Source organism: Ambystoma mexicanum, chromosome 1q (assembly GCF_040938575.1).
Source record: "Ambystoma mexicanum isolate Mex_15411 chromosome 1q, UKY_AmexF1_1, whole genome shotgun sequence".
NCBI lineage: Eukaryota > Metazoa > Chordata > Amphibia > Caudata > Ambystomatidae > Ambystoma > Ambystoma mexicanum.
Genome location: NC_090922.1, coordinates 45,746,187 through 45,764,420, shown reverse-complemented (window position 1 = coordinate 45,764,420; position 18,234 = coordinate 45,746,187). Strand labels below are relative to the sequence as shown.

The following is an 18,234-nucleotide window of genomic DNA, read 5'->3' as shown; positions in this document are numbered from 1 at the left end:
TGGACATCAAATGTTTAGAGAATATTCAGCGATTTGCATTTTTCTTTGCTCTCGATCCAAAATAGTTCGTCTTGAGGCAAGCGATGGTCGTGTGCAGTACACAGGGTGTTGGTTTACAATAAAATAAGCTCTTCGGTCGCACTGATAATCGCATGGCTGTTCCAACAACGAGGCACTAGGCCACCACAACGGTCTGTATGTTGCATCCAGCCGTTAGTACCGCGTAAGGGCATACTTGTACTTGGCGATCGTCCCATAAAATGGTCAGGGTGGTAACGTTGTTCACGCGGAGAAGCAACTGGCGGTTAAAAAAGCCATCCGCCGGTGTCTGGTACTCGTGACACATACAATAATGAATGATGTACCTGTTTGAAAAACATAAAAAATGAAATTAGTCTCACCATCAGATCTTTATTAAAATTATTCATTTTATATATTAGGTCGGGAAATTATTTCATAGCTAGGACAGTGCAACTGGGTATTATACGTCAAGGGGGGGCTGTAGGATACTGAGACAGTCCCCCAGTGCAGGGGTTGACAGGGAGGCAGTGCAGGTGGAGAGTGGAAGGGCCCAGGACCGAGGTCGCAGACAGTGGACCAGTTGTAGCAGGGGAGAGGGAGAGAGAAAGCAGAAGCAAAGAGGAAGGTTTTGAGGTGCTTCCGTAAAAGGAGATGGTTCTCCTCAAGATAGTGCGCGGTACAAAACAATATGCCACATAGAACGAACAAGTACAACTTAACCCGTCTTTAAAGCTACTGTATAGTAATTAAATTGCGGTGTAAACTCATCTAAAGAGTTACTTACATTATATTTGCATTTTCCATTGTGTCTGTGCGTAGGGCAGCCCCGAAATACCACTCCTTCTATGCCGACGTTATTTCTTCTAATGAACGAACATTAAATGACTTTCGTTTCTGAAATTTTATTCATTATCGTTTCTTACGTTATTGCACCACACCCCCAAAAAGAAGTCTTTCGGGATGGTCCCGGCCTGTCAAGGTCAAATAACAATAGAACCTTATACTGAGTCGTGGGCCATTCCGGCACCCGAGCAAAAAATCAAACCAGCTGACCTTCACTTTGAACGAGCACACATTCCTAGTTAGCTACATTCAGTGTAAGGCCATCTCACAGGACTTGAAATTTACACTCCATCTTTGCATTTTGTCTGCGTGCTTTGCAGCCCCAGAGAACCATAAATACGGAGACATTCTATATTTTTTGAAAAATGATTTATATTACTTTTTGGTTTAATTTAATGCGCAAATGAACAAGGTTTGTTTGTTTGTTTGTTTATTAATTTGTATAGCGCACCTGACCCAAAGGTATATGGGCGCTTAATCTTCGAGTTACAGGCAAGGTAGGGTACAATTATACAGTGATGAAGCAAAGGTATACAAGACAGGATAGCAATTCGTGCATAGACAGTAATAAAGCAATTCGTGCATAGACAGTAATATGCTGGCATGGTGCAAAATACAATCAAGCAGGAGGTATGCATTCAATCATGGTAGGTTAATTGTTGAGTAACCAGGTGATGACCTTAGTTCTGAAAGGTTGGAAGGTGGGTGTAGATTTGATATCCAGTGGAATGGTATTCCAAAGTTGTGAAGGTTGGATAGACACATTGCATGTACACTGAGCAATCACTTTTATTTACACAATACATAGCTACACATATTCAATGGGCCTGCGACATGAGGAGACTCGAGAGAACAGACAATCAAATGACAATCATTTAAACCGTGATGTGTATTTCTCAATGAGCTCTGCTTTAGGTGGACATGGAACAGAGGCAATGTTGGGTGGCAATGCAGTTGTCCCCTGCACAGGTTCGTTCACAACTCCATGTATGTGCCTATCTAGGACATCAACAATAAGTCTCTCAATAAACTCATATTGCATATCCTCAAACACTGGTTTGATCACCCATTGTTTACTTCTTTTAGTGAAGGCCTTATTGTAGCGAAGCGTCCCTAAAGTTCCGGTCGTCCTACTTTGTTGACGGCCAACATTATGGTTATGTGCCAAGACCGCTAGAAGAGTCCGATTTATCATGCCCTCCATGCCAAAATGCAATCGTTTTGGCCTGTACTTTAGGCACATATTGTGGAACACCTCCAAATCTCCTGTGTGGCAGAATTCCGTGAGTCCCCTCAAATCTCTTGTTATAGTTTTATCAAATACAATCTTTTCAATGGCTTTGTGAGTGGGTGATGAAGGAATCAACCACTTCTTCTTCCGTGCCTCCTCTGTGGACAAATGGCCATGTTCACAATTGTGGAAATGTTGGTTTGTGGTCCAGCGGTGAACGTTGCTACAGTGTAGCATTACTGACCGCCATTTTTCCAGTAGAATTTCCAACGACCCTCCACATGTTTTTGAGCTCCACCAAAGATGGTTGCTGATTGACTTGGACCACTGTGAAATACCTTGCATATCTTTTTTTTTACCTGCAGCCGACATTTTTTTATTGATTGTTTTTGCAAGATGCCAAACGTCAAATTGGTGATTTATATTTTTGTACTCTTCTCACATTGTCTTGGCAATTGAAACGTGTCTGTCCGTGGCTATCAGGTCGATCACCATTCCCCGCGATTGTAGTTCTTGCAATGATGCTACAAAGCCAACTTTCTCCATGGCCACTGAGGATGTACTTTGTGACACCTGCACGACCACCGAACTCACAATTTTCTTACTTTCCATGTCCTGAAAGTGGTAGGTGCAGTACTTGGCTGAAAATCCTGGGCTGTCGCACTGTCCATCACCGGCTAGCCTGAACCGTTTGCCCTCGAATGTACTATCAATAGACATTTTTTCCATTCTCCAAGCTTCGCTAATGGCTGGAAATAGATAATCGGTTTGGTATTTGTAGAACTGAGTTTTCGCAATGAAATGGATTCCCACAAACTGAAAGAAAGACTCTAACTTTTTAAAACTTGAACCACTAAAAAGTGCAGCCGCTGCACAAAGTAGGTTGCCTGCTGGCAGTTGCCCCAGCATGGGTTGTGCAGACCATGAGAAAGGATGATATTTTGTACAGGTGGCAATTATTTTAAGGTTAGTGCCTCGAATTGCACGAGTCACATTAATCAATGGCTCCCCACATACTTCCCCACCAACCGAATGCCCACATTTCATCCGAATAATAATATCAATCAAACAACTATCGAATACAATGAATTTGGCCTCTTTCCTTATACTGTCACTCTGCATCCCAGCTGGTTCAGCCTGTAACGTTGAGGACATGTCACTCACATGAAAGGTAGAATCTCTGATATCGTCTTCCGCTATGTTCAGTGATATTGATGGTGTTTCATTGTCGTCCACTTCATTCTCTTCCATTGCAACATCTGTTCCTTCTCCGGCGATGGGTGAATAAAACAATTTCTTCAACTTTCTCGCGGTCTTAGTTTTTGCGGGTGTGGATTCTGTGAATTGATCTCCGACTGCATCCGAACTACCAGGAGGACATTCACTATCGATGGCTGGATGTGGTATAGCTCCGTTGTCAATCACTTCATATTCTTCCCATTGGCACGATGCATCTCCAGTCTCAAGTCCCTGCCAAAAGGTTTGACAAGCAACATCTCTCGTTCGCTTCACTGTCTGTGTAGATCTAGTTCGTACACCCACTCGCAACTAGAGGACAGATTGGAAAAGGGATGTTCAGTTTAAACACAACTTACAGTATTGAACTATTAACAGTGAAAAACAACATAATATAGTGACCAGGACACTAACCTTCTTTTGCTTTCTTTTCTTTGAAACTTTCTTGCCTCGAACTTCAACATCGGGACGCTGTTGCTCCGACTCGTGTGTGCATGTCTCCACTTCCTCTTGCGCTGCAACGACTATATTTTCATGATAAGCACATCCATCACGCACTGACGCTCCATCGACTCCCTGAAACATAGAACTTTCATTAGTATGTATAATAATATTGAAAACACAAAATGTACTTGGGGACCAATACCCACGTACATCTCAATAGCAAAACACGAATGAACGCTTTGTGTAGAACATTCAAACGACAATTATTCACGCATTGTTGATCTAGTTAGATGGAACTGTCAAGATCCATACCTCGGGCTCCCCAGAGACTTCCATTGATGATATTATTGAAGATGATGCTTCAGTAACTCCCTGAAACGCAGTAATTGCATTAGTATGGTTTTCTATTTTGTTAAAAAGAACATACACTTTGTGCAGGCGTCAACGGCTCATCTAAATAGACCTGCACAAATGATCAGTTGTCTAAAATAAATAATGGATATGTAAATATGATTCGATTTGCTCGATCGTTGGAAGTGTCACCACCCAGAGATCTGCATCAACTACTAGGGGTGATGTTCTTGTAGAAGAAGCTCCGTCATCTCCCTGAAACATAGTACTTGTGTTAATAAAGAAGGAAGTATAGCGGATGTAATCACGTCATATGATCTCGCTTGATCGAACTGTCAGTATCCATACCTCGAAATGCATAAGAACATCAAGGGACGATGTAACTGCGGTGCACACTTCTGCAAGCTGTTGCGCCGACCCGTAACTGCATGCTCCCCCTTCTTCTTGGAATAATGCTCCATCGACTCCCTGAAACATAGGACTTTCATTAGTAATGAACACAATATTGAAAAAAGAAGACACATAGGAGGGCGACGACAGAAGGACATATCAATGGCTAAAAACGAAAGAAACATTGTGTGTAACAATCATGCTACAAGAATGCAAGATCTGATGATCTCCATCGATGGAACTGTCCGGAAACGTACCTCGAGCATCTGAGTGACATCAACGGTTGTCGTCAATACGTTGGACTCCTCAGCATCTCCCTGAAAGACAGTACTTGCATTATTTTGGATAACAATAATTATAACTGAAAACAAAGACTAGAGGACGAGTACAAGGGTGTACCATTAGGTAAAATAATTAAACGATAAATTAAAACTATTGATTTACATGCCTAAAACAAGTCAGTGGCAGAATAGCCAAGTAAGATTACCCGATAGGCGCTTGAAGTAGCTGATGACTGCAATAACGACACGGATGGAGAATCTTCCGCCTTCATATTGAGTGGATACATAAATGGGGAAATTATTGTTAGCTAATGCTACACACTACCGCAAGGCCGAGAGATAAATACGTAAACTTGACTCACCAGTGGAGGGATGTGGACGAATAGAGTGGGAATAGCGGTTGAGAGCAATTTTCGCCTCGCTCGCAGTGTGTTCTTCTTTATTAGCAATGATGTGGAGTACATGTCTGAGCTAAAGTGCCTGCTGCAGATGCGGTATCGATCACCCCTCTTGTCCGCAAAGACTTCTAGGACTCTACTTTCAAGCTCAGACAGTGGATATCCGCAATATCGGACCCATTCTCTTATCTGATCTATTGTCTTAGGGAAAACATGCATTATAGTACCTTCAAATTTATTATGGGTCTTCGAAGGGCAACCGCCAATGGAACAGGCAGGCATTGTGGAAAGTTCTGAAAAGTAAAGATCAACAATTCTCTATGAATACCAATGTGTTAAAAAATTAAATAACACATAAAAGGTTCAATGCAAGGTTCGTTTTGGTTCTTGGAACTATACACGTTATTCACATGCGGATAAGTATTTGAATAACTTTAAAAAAAATAGAAAAATAATTTGACTAAACTCAGAACATGTGACTAGTTCCTTGCATGTACTGTCTTGAACGAAAAGAAATTGGACGCAAAATGATTATGGTACATGGCCTTACCTTGACGAACAAACAGTTAGATTCTGGGATCAGAGTAGTTTCTTGTCGTAGAACAGGGAGCAGTTCACAGGTTGCAAACTGACGAGTTTCCTCGAAGTGGTCACGGAAGTTCACAGAGACGAAGAGCAGATAACCAACACCTTCACGGGTTGACTAGCAAAGCGCAAAGAAGTTCTCATTAGAAATATGAAGTGGGTTATAAAGAATTTGAAACAGGGGTGTGTTTGTGAATGAATGACGTGTATATGTCGTGGCATTATGCGGTTTGCAGGGGGCCGTCCAGCGTGAGGGGGATGCTTGGCAAGAGACACAGGGTCTGGAGGTAGACATGGGAACAACAACCCATGCTCTATAGACCACTTTGAAGTGTACATGGTCTTTGGCACCTCTTGGCCTTTATCGCTCCCTGACAGCTCCACTTGCCAGCACAAGTACCCCGGTGCGAACTGCCTTTGATAAGGGCGGGGGTGGATTGGGGCGGTGGTCGTGCAGACAAGACACAGGAAGACTCGTGAATGGAGACACACTTATGTGGATTGCAGGGGGCCGTCCAGCGTGAGGGGGATGCTTGGCAGGAGACACGGGGTCTGGAGGTAGACATGGGAACAACAACCCATGCTCTATAGAGCACTTTGAAGTGTACATGGTCTTTGGCACCTCTTGGCCTTTATCGCTCCCCGACAGCTCCACTTGCCAGCACAAGTACCCCGGTGCGAACTGCCTTTGATAGGGCGGGGGGGGGTGGATTGGGGCGGTGGTCGTGCAGACAAAACTCGTTTGCCGCAGGGCCTCACCAAGGAGAGGCCATCTAACTGCATGTAAGAGGCAGGCTGCAGGATCTAGTACATGGAAGGCAGGGGGGTGAGTTTATAAATACCTCACCCTCCCAGGAGAATATATGGGTGCAGTTCACCCTGCAGACCCTGGATGCCTAGGCAGTTAGTCAGCAGCAGGCTGGCCTGTGGTGGCAAGGCGGCACGGGCCAGAGGGGGTCATCTCTGTACCCGGTGCCCAAAAGGATGATTTATTATGATCAACCATATTGATTATTTACCTATAACCATGTTTTGTATCAATAAAATCCAACGGCCTTTTATTGCCAACGCTTGAACAAAGTGGTGTGGTAAGTATTTTTGGGGGAGGAGGCAAGGCCGGGAGGCTTGATGCCAACCCGCAAAATAACATATGTATGTCTGCTGCATATGGGTTCAACGGTTATGTGGATTGAAGGTGGGCGGCCAGCGTGAGGGAGGATGCTGGCCGGAGACATGTGGTGTGACAAGGCACAGGAAGACTATTCAATGGAGACACACCAGATTCATTTAAAAAATCAAAACAACCATTGTTAAAATATATGTTGGGTTTTATTTTAGATCTTAATTTCAATTGAACATAAATAATAAACATTACACATTGTAAAGTTCCGGTTGCAGCACATCCAGGGAAAATCCGCGGTATTGTCCACTGTCGCTGGGGAAATGTTGTCTAATGGCAAGTACCACACAGGCAGGTATTACTCTCCGAACGCGGTGTCCGAGCCTCCCGTGAAGCCACCAGGTGAAGCAACGATAGGCCACCAGCCTGTACCACCTGTTAAAATGAAAGATGCAAACTGTATTAAAATGACAAAACTTTCTTATCACTGTCGATTCAGGTAAAAAATGTCATTCTGCTTTGAAAAAAATTCTATCTAGAAAATGCACAATATGGAACCAATTTACATGCGTTCGAATGATATGTAGATGTAATTTTATATGTGGGAGACGACCATGAAATAGTAGTGGCATCACTGACATCACAACCAGAGTATACTTACTCGTTACTCGGATTACGCGGACGAACAGTGCCGCGAAGTTCGTGCATAAGCACCATCATCATCCTCAACACGGTCCGTGAGAGGCAGGCTTCCCTGAACTCTGGCAGCTCGGTGATGCATTGCGGACTTGGCTCGCCTTCCGAAATGTAGGCCAAGCACCCGGAATTTTCACGGCAGCAGCAGTTCTCCTCCTCAGTTGGCATTAGCTCGCACCGATTGCACGTGCACCAGGTGGAGACGCCGTCCATGCGACATGGTCCAGGCTCTTCATCCGTTGACTGGTCCTCCCAACTGCCGTCCGAATCCCCATCGTTTTCGCATGCTTGCCTTTCCAGTAGTTCTTTCTCGGTGTACTCGGGCTCGTACATATACGGCATTATTGTAGCCATTGTGTGGTAAAGAAAGTAAAATAATTTACAGAGATGGTACAGGTGTTCACAAGGCCTAGAAGCGGAGAAGGTAGCTGACCAGAGCACAGAAACGAGTCACAGAATACTCAAAGTAGCACAGAGAAAAGAATGGAATCGAAAATCTGCTGCTGTGTGTTGTGAAACGGTGTGTTTATACTTATTGAGGAAAGAGGCGTCCTGCCATTTCCATGGCGACACTTCATTAGCTGAAGCGCAGCGATTGTTGACACGAAACGTGCTTTGGCGTTGGGAAATGGGCGGTACGCGTCTGCTGATGTCAGGCTCAGGGGCGGGGGATTTGATTTAGTGCCGCAAAAGCAGGTGAGCCAGGTCGATGGGGGGAAATGATAGGATTATCAGAAAATGGCGGCTGATTTCGAGTGCGATAATGGACGAAAAGTCGGGTAAGGTCCATAGGAAAGTTTTCTATGATCTACCGAGTTATGCTTAAAAACACATGGCCGACCGTAGGGACAATAAAAAAAAAGTCCCGGAACTATCCTTTAACTGTTTAGCCACTTGCTACAAAATATAATAAGACTGTGCTTCAGTTTGGAACAGGATCCCTAGGATTCATCATTCCACCCTTTGCTTGTATCTCACAAACGCTCTACGTCTACCTGGGGTAGTCTAATGAATTGCTCCTCGGTCAGAGGCATTGAGTGTGAGATGGGCCTGTCTTTTTCAAACATATGAGATATACATGTTACACAAAGCGTTTTGGCAAGCATTACTAGTAAAATCAGTGCAATGAAAACCAAAACCCCCTTTATTACCCATTGGCCCCATCCGGTGCCGGATATAGAGGTAAACCACCCTTTGATAGGATCTGAATCCACTGCCTGGTCTACTGAGATATCATGGAATAATGCTGCTGTATTCATCCTGGTATACAGACCGCCGACATATGATGCAACATTCGTCGATAACTTCATAGAAGCCATCACCAACTTAACCATCAACCACGAACACCTAATCATCCTGGGGAACTTCAACATCTGGTTCGAAGACAGCCACGCCAACTCCCAAAACTCACTAATTGAACAACTCAGCACCATGAAACTATGAAAACTAGTCAAAGGAGCAACGCACTCGGCAGGACACACCCTAGACGTAATTTTCGCCAAAGAAAAACTCATCACCACGGCACCTCCAATACAAATACTGTGGAGCGACCATCTCATCATCCCATTCGTGATCACTCTGCCTACCCAAGCCCACATCCAACATCCGAAACTCACAACCACCACCAAAAGAAACTGGAAAAACTTCAAAGAAAGCAACCTATTCGAACAACTGGAATTAACAAAACCCTCAATTACAGAACTGGAGCTAGCTGACATGGGAAAGCAGAGATACTGCACAAATGGATCACAGATACAATAGACAAGATAGCCCCAGAAAAACCATTCACCCCATCAAAAAAAAGAGCAATGGCAAAATGGTTCACCCCACTATTAAACGACATGAAAAAGGAAAACAAAACGATGGAATTGGAATGGAGGAAAGAATACAACCCAGGGAAAAAAACATTATATCAGAAACAAATCCACGCATACAAGAAGGAAATTCAAAAGGCAAAGAGAAGACATTACGACGACAGAATCAACAATGCCACCAACACACAAAAAGAAATGTTTAGCATCATTGAAGAAATGAGAAACCCACCAGGCTGCGATAACACCCCAACCCCCTCAGAAAAACTATGCAACGACCTGGCAGACCACTTCAAAAAGAAAATCAATGATATCCGACAAACCATACAAAAGCGACCAACCAACCACAACATACAACCCAACAAACCTAACACGGAACCCCAGCACAAACTCCCAAAGCTTTCCTGAAATATCAGCAGAGGCATTTGCAATGCTGGTAAAACGAAGCAAGAAAGCGGGATCACCCATGGACCCCTGTCCCCCAGACATCTACAAATCAATCCTCGCTCAAGGATCGCCAGCAGAAGACTACCGAAACCTTCTAAATCTTTCACTATCAACAGGGACTGTACCGAAGATCTTCAAATCAGCATACATCATGCCACTCTTGAAAAACACAAGTGGTGACGTAGATGACCTTTCCAACTACAGGCCGATCTCTAACATCCCCTACCCGGCAAAACTCCTGGAAACCTACGTATATAAACTAACCCAAGAACACGTAGAAAAACACCACTTGCTGGACCAAGCTCAAATCGGTTTCAGACCAGCGAGAGGAACGGAAACAGCACTACTATCCATCTGGGATGACCTCAAAACTAACGCAAACTCAAACACTACCTCAGCCCTGATTCTGCTCGACCTCTCCGCAGCCTTTGACACAGTTATCCACAACACCCTGACCAAAAGACTAGAAGACATAGGTATAACAGACACAGCACTACGCTGGACCAAATCATTCCTAGCAGACAGAACAGAAACCGTATGGATCAAACCTTTCAAATCCACTCCACAAGTTAACGACTGTGGAGTGCCACAAGGATCTTCACTATCTCCACTATATTTCAACATCTATCAGACTCCGGTCATCAGAATCTTCATAAAATACAACATTACATGTTACAACTACGCAGATGACACTCAGATCATCTACAAAATCAAAGATACCGATGCTGACCATTCAACCCTAACCGACTGTCTAAAAGAAGTCTTCAACTGGATGGATGCCAACAACCTGAAAATCAACCCAGGAAAGACAGAAATCATGATCGTATCCAAAGACCAAGAGAACAAAACCTCCATATCATGGCCTACGGAAATGGGAAACGCATCAACACCATCGAAGGTAGTAAAAAATCTGGGAGTCCTAATGGACAACACCCTAACCCTGGAACCATAAATAAATGCAACAGTGAAGAAATCTTTTTCCTCCTCCACACGGCAAGAAGAATTCTACCTTCCCTTTCCTTCATGCAAAAAACACTACTATCGTCGCTCTAATCATGTCAAAAATCGACTATGCAAACAGCCTCTACCTCGGAATACCAGAATACCTCATGAAGAAACTGCAATGGATCCAAAATGCAGCAGCAAGACTACTCCTCAAACTATCCAGAAGAGACCACATCACTCCAGCCCTAAAAACACTACACTGGCTCCCAGTAAAACATCGCATCACCTTCAAAACAATGTGCATAACGCACAGGGCAATCAGCGGACAAGGAGCAGAATTCCTACAAAAGAAAATAACAGTGTACAAACCAACGAGACCCCTCCGATCAAGCAACGAAATCCACCTGGAACTCAAACCATACCTTAAGAAAAAACTTGGAGGCACCTCCTTCTACCACTTAGCCGCAAAAACCTGGAACAACATCCCAAAAGAAATAAGAAACACTGAAGATCACCTAAAATTAAGGAAATCACTAAAAACCTGGCTCTTCAACACCACAGACTAAATCTGGAAACCAAAACCGGAAAAAGGATGACTAAACCGGAAAGGACACGGACATCCCCGACCTGAGAGGGTAACTCCCACGGCACCTGGACGGATGACACCGGATAGACTGGAACACAGATAGTGCGTGGAACGCACAGAGACTGAGTCAACCAACCCAGACAATCCCACCAACACTTTCTACCGCCCCTTAGTTACCGCCAGGTACCACAGTGGTGTGGAATTGTCGAAATATTGGCAATCACCACACTACCTTAGATGTTGACACTGGCAGGTGCACTGGCCACAGGAGTACGAAGGGGGGATAAGGGGAGCTAGGAGAGAGCTTGTTAGAGGTGGGGGCCAGAGGAGTAAGGAACCTTGTATGCCAGTCAGACCCAGAGCAGGACAGAGACGCATCAGGGGAGACTATGCAAGCCTAGCGCCTCAATTCAGGATCGAGACGCAAACTAACCAACCCTACTAACAATTTCCCTTTCTGCATACACCTCTCAAACTCCAATCCAAACACAACCAAAACCTACAACACAACAAACCGTACAAACTTCACTACATTGCAACAACAAAACAAAAACACACATAGTCTTGCACAACAGTACACGACGACTACCGGCTGCAAACACCCTAGGCCCAGCCAACGGACCCACCGGGCTGAGGCCGCCAACAGCACATCACTGCTCTCTTGCACTTTTCCTGCTTCCTCCCACTAACTCAACCCCCCCCCCTCCTCTTTCAGAGCCGCCAGAGCGCCAGGGGACCACTCCGATGGTGATAGTGCGCGGTACAAATGTCCTTTAACATTAACATTAACATATGGCGTTAAAGTCTATTATTCCCAACCAAGTGTGAATGCATTGGCCAAAAGCACCCCGAGCACAGATTAGTACAATGGGCAAGGCAATGGGTAAACATATGGCAAGCAGTGAGTTCAATCATGTGCCAAGGGAGGTGGGAAAATGTAGTTATGCACATGCACTGTCGGTGAAATGTGCCTGCCAACACATGGAAACATGAGAAGCAGCCATGTGTGTCATGATAGTCCATTTTGGCAAGTGACCGCCAAGGCCCCTACAACAACAAGCAACTTTGGCAGGCCAACAAGCAACATGCATATGCATGCACTGTGTAAACCCTAAGCTGGCACTGCTTCCACCTATGTCTTGAATCCACCCGTGGCCATCATACAAAATGTGTGTATGTAGTACCGATCCAATGTCACAAGTGTCTTGCTATCCCGCTCAACCTGTCCTTTGACTCTGATTGCTTTCCCTCTGTTTTTGAAACAGCCACGGCCATCCCTCTCCCAAAAAAGCAAGGACTGACCGCGAACCTACCGGCTAACTTTCGCCCTGTGTCTCTCCTTCTGCACTGCTCTAAAGTGCTCGAAAGGGTTGCGGTCAACAGTTTAACAATTTCCTAGACATCCACAGCCTTACGAGACCTCCTACAAGCAGGTCTCCACCCGTCACTCCACAGAAACTGCTCTCATAAATGTGTCCAACTTCATCGCCTCTGCTAAGCACTCCAACCTATCCCCTATCCTAATTCTCCTTGACCTTTCCGCTGCCTTTGACACTGGCAATTACTCTGATCTCCTTAGTACTCTCTTTATTCTTTGGATTCGCCATCAGGCCCTTGCCTGGATTTAATCCTACCTTGCACCTCGCCAGTTCTCTGTCTCCTGGAGCAACTACACCACTCAACGCACTCCTCTATATGTTGGTGTTCCACAAGGCTCTGTCTGCGGTCCACTCCTCTTTACACTCTACACTTCTGCCCTTAGAGCACTAATCTCCTCCTTTGGGTTCTCGTATCAACTCTTCGCGGAATGACACCCAAATCTTTCTCATTTCCTGAACTCTCCTCTGATCTCTCTATCAAACTTTCCAACTGTCTCTGTCATTAAATATTGGATGGCTTTGCACTCTCTGCTGTTAACCTCTACCAAAACAGAGGTACTCTTCTTCCCTGCCAAAGGCTCTCTCTCATCTCTTCCTCTGTCTATCCAGTTCCCACCCGACACTCTCCGCTACTCTTCTTCAGCTAGAAACCTCAGCGTCATCTATGACCCTTCTCACACCTTCTCTACTTTCATCTCCAAAACTGGAATAGCAGTTGGCCTAAACCTCATAACAATTAGGAAAATCAGACGCCTCCTTCCTTTCAAAACTGCCAAGCATCTCTTAACCACTCCTGTATTCTGTAAACTGAACTACTGTGCCAGTATCCACTTTGGTCTCCCCAACTATGTTTTCTGTCCTCTCGACAAGATCATTAACTGCGCTACCAGGACTCTCTTTGAACTCCCTCACTTCACACCTACTTCCTTGTACTGTCACCAAGCTGTGTGGCTGATGATGCAAAACAGGGCCAGATTTAAATTCTTCTCCTGCTTCCCAAATATATCCACAGTAAGGCACCACTTTATCTATCCTCCTCTGTCCAACTCTATAAGCCTTCTCGTAATCTCCGCTCTGCCTCCTCTCAACTACCCTTTTGGCTCCTCACCCTCCCTGTGCTTCCTCTCGCTTCCGCTCTTTCTCTCTTTTTGCTCCGCTTGCATGGAATTCTCTTCCCCCTGGACTTCCGAGAAATAGTGCACATGGATGTGTTCAAAACAAACTAAAAGCCTACCTCCCTGCCTCTGAGTTACCCTCTTAACCTACCTCTCATCTGCCTGCTAGCTAACATTTTCCGCTCGCCTCTAACCTGCCCCTGTCTCTCACTTCCTCTGCCTCCATTCTAGCGTTTCACCAATCATGGTCACGACCTGAGCACAGTTGGCCGTACCGCCTTCCTGCACTTAAAAATTTCCAATGTTGGTTGTCCTTAACCTATGTATGTCCATTTATGTATTGTGCCCGTTGACTGTTCCATTTACTCTCCTCCACAATCTGGTCACAATGTCCCTCAAACTCACTCCATTGTAAGAAGCTCACTTCTTCATGACAAAACTGATTTCTTATCCATTGTATGTTCTTTTGTGAGCAAAAGAGCATTGTTCCTCCTGTATATAAACAAACAAATTAAAATAAATAAATGTATGCAAGATGACTGACAGCATGCCATTATCCAATCAACAGGTACACAGTCTACTGATGCTGAAGAGGCTGGACACCTCTACTACTGGCAGTTCATCCACCACCACCCCTGCATAGCAGCAGGAGGAAGAGACAGCAAGGCCATAGGACAACACTGCTGTGGCAACTGTGGCAGACATTGAGGAAACTACCACCCCCTAATTGGTGCCCAGTGGCCCCTCCACTGGCCATGCAGGTGGCACGGGCAGATGCTGATGCAGGTGCAGCCATAGCCACTCTGCAGCTGTCCCCTGTCCCAACTCACAAGGATGCTGTCCACGCGCCAGCACCCACACACTAGGGCCCTGGCATTCACCAGCTTGGGACGTGCGTCACCAACCACAACCTGATGCTGACATAGTCAGCAATGGCTCCACCGATGAGGAGGAGGTGGACACAGGCTTCTGCTCGCTTTTTGTCAGCCCCATCCCTCCCTACAGCCCCCCCCCACCTGTGCCACACCACAACACGGAAGCCATTTGGGTGAACCTGGATGCTATTGAGCCGCGCTATGCCTCAAAGGAAAAACTGGTTCGCATGCAGGCAATGAGGGTCTGCCACCAGGGATCGTGCCACAGGATGTCCCGTTCCCTCTACTAGACCACTGCTGCCATCACCATGGTAGGGCAGAGGATGAGCGAACATACAGAGGGCATGTTGTCCTTTGCAGAGTCCCTCAACTCTTGCATACAGCTGACTCTGCAACACATCCGGGGGTCAGGGGTCTGAGTCCTCTACCTCTGCCACCCCCACAGAGGGATAAAAGCCCAGCACCCAAAGGCACTGCTCCTTGTGCCACCTGACACCTAACGGGCTGGAGAAGGATACCAAGGCCAAGAGGCATCGAAGGGGACTTTCAACATGAACATTTTGTTCACTATGACAACAGAGGTGGGTGGGGAGGGCGTGTTGGGGATGGTGTTTATGAGAGGGGGGAGGAGGGTCGGGTGGGTGCGTTGGAAATGGTGTTTTAGGGATGGGGTGGTAGGTAGGGAGGGTGCCTTGGGGATCGTGTTTTGGGGAGCGGTTGGAGAGGGTGTGTTGTCGATGGTGTTTTGGGGAGTGGGTGGGTTGGGAGGGTGTTTTCACATTTGATAATGAAATACTAGTAGACTTAAAGCAATGATAGGACATACCTTAATGTGTGCATATGTTTAATTCATAGCGTGGCTATATACAGCGGTGCGTAGCATGTGTATATCAATGTGCTCAAAATAAATTGTCCATGAGGTCTTGTTTAGAACAGGCGCATAACCCTGCCTCGCATTTAGTGCCGGCCGCGAGTACAATATCACACAGGTAAGTGACACCGAGCGGGCGCGTAAAGAAAGATTTGATACAGCAGCTCTGAATAACCATTGTGGTTCGCCTGATTACATCAGTGCATATTTATACATGTTGTACAGCGGACACGATGGTGGGTGCAGCATCCATGAAAGGGTGCCACGATCGGGTGATCCTTCCTAGACAGGGAGGCAACGCGCACATACGAGAACTCGAGAGGTCAGTGCACAATGAGTTCATTAGAAATTAGTTGAAGGAACTTTCCACCACACCTCTTCATGCAGATTCAGATGCATCGGACCAACTCTGTGCCTTGTGAAGATGGGCCTCAAAAGAACTATGATTCCTGACTCCTGATACTGGAGCAATGGATGTGCTGCAGGTTCTCTTGCACTGACAGACCGCTCCAGTAACCAATGACCCAAAGGGGCAAGATTGGCAGTTTTGGCTCTTTTTTATGCATTCTTTTTTGTAACGATTCACCTATTTACACATTTTGTTGTATCGGGGTGAATTCTTAAAATCTGCAAAAGGTATTGTCAGCAGATAATCCTAATTGGGACTTGTGGGAGGATTGTGAGTGAAAGCAACACTGTGCAGGGTTAGTGAACCATGATTAGTTTGCACACACATAGAGGGACGTTAGTTGCCTGACCTTTTAATTTTAATCCCAATACTGATAGATTCTTTGTATTTGTGAGTTTGTTTCAGGGTTTCAAAATAGAATAAGGTCCCGGGGAAGGTGGCCAAATTTCAGAGCCACGAAACGTCTGAATGCGAGCAGGGGTGGAACCACCCTGTAGCTCAGAAATTCAGGGGAAATAAAAAATCCCTGTCCATAGGATTGGAGACATAGACCCTGTTTTAAAACCAGTGTTTCTTTGTTTTCATTTTATGTGTGGTTAGGATGATTAGGAGTTGTGGTTTATTTTAACTTGACAAGTCCATGTTTATTGTAGTGTTATAAATATTTATTTTCTACATTAGTTCTAAAAATGCAAAATACTGGCAAAATAAATGAATGAATAAAGGAAAAATTGCATAAATAATTGCTGGAAAAAGAAAGAACCAATCAAATTGAAATATTGTTCGACAGCAAATGGTCCAGAGGAATCATTTGGCATTGAATGCACTGCAAATTGTAGGAAGCCATTCTGAAAGTGTAAATGTTGGGTACAATTGTGTGTACGTTTAATTCATAGCGTGACTATACACAGTGGTGCATAGCATGTGGATATCAATGTGCTCAAAAGAAATTGTCCATGATTTCTTGTCAAACCACACATCCATCCCTACCCTCTTCCTGGCAAATGCGTGGCAGCAGAGCACCATCAGGTTGTGAGTCCTCCTCTTCTGGGGGTGGCATGGTCCCCCACAGGTGGCAGGGGGACATTCCGCCTGAGGCAAATGTTATGCAGCATGGCACAGGCAAGAACCATTTGTCTGACCTTCTCTAGCCTGTACATCAAGGGTACAACGTCCTTTCATCGCAGGTTGTTTTTTCGCGGGGTTTTTTACCGCACATTTCTTTACGAAAAACCCCATAGAATTTTTTAGGGAGGGTTAGAAAATTATATGTATGGGGTGTGGGTGTTTGGGAATAGATAATAAAATTAAAGGGAATGGAGGTTTGGGGGGTACACCCTCCCAAAAATAATGAAAACATTTTTGTATGGGTTTTTTCATTAAAAAACCCTGCGAAAAAACATCCCGTGATGAAAACACATGGAACCCCATCAAGGCCCCTCCGCTCTGGTCCAGTGTAGGCACTGGCAACAAGCCTTCAACAGGCCAAAGGTCTGCCCGATGCACAGCCTGGACTGGGCATGTGCCTCATTGTAGGGCACCTCCTGTGGCGTCTGTGGATTCCACACGGGTGTCATCAACCAAGGTAGCTGGGGGTATCCAGAGTCACCTGCAAGGGCAAAGACCATAGGTGTCAGTCACAGACCATTGTGGATGTGTTACCTTTTACAAGGGCATGTTGATAGACACTCTGTGCATGTATTTTACAAGTATTGTCACACAACGTCATTTACCATCACAGTACTTGCATGTGGAGTCATTCACTATGGGGGAACATTTGCATTGTTGCGTAATGCCATACACACAGCTCACAACCAGCACTCGTCACTTTCAGGGTCTGTGATTGGCATGGCAGAATGCCATGGTGCCGGTCTTGGAACTGTGCGTTAATCCCGTGCATGTGCCCTGATGGGTGGTTAGTTGTACTTCTGCAGGTTTGTGTTGTCTGCACCTATTTCATAATGGCGTCATATACATAGTTACCTGAGAACATGCCATTACCGTGTGTGTGTGTGTGTGTGTGTGTGTGAGAAAGCGGGCACAGCAGTGTGCTATGGGGAGGTCAGGATTGCAGGTGACCTGGACGGTGAGGAAGTGATACTGCTTCCTGTTGCGGTATACCTCTTCAGATATCTGGGGGGCCACCATGCCACATCGGTGCAGTCCAGAGCAGCAATCACATTGGGCATGTGCGCTGCTG

At 45.4% G+C, this 18,234-nt stretch overlaps 1 long non-coding RNA gene across 1 annotated transcript in view; it reads left to right on the top strand.

The window, feature by feature from the left end:
• The window catches only part of LOC138520967 (uncharacterized), a 158,466-nt gene extending 143,147 nt beyond the window's left edge, over positions 1-15,319 (top strand). Inside the window, exon 4 of the long non-coding RNA XR_011282897.1 lies at positions 14,448-15,319. This is a non-coding gene — a long non-coding RNA (uncharacterized lncRNA). The remainder of the gene's footprint in view (positions 1-14,447) is intronic.
• The last annotated feature ends 2,915 nt before the right edge of the window (positions 15,320-18,234 follow it).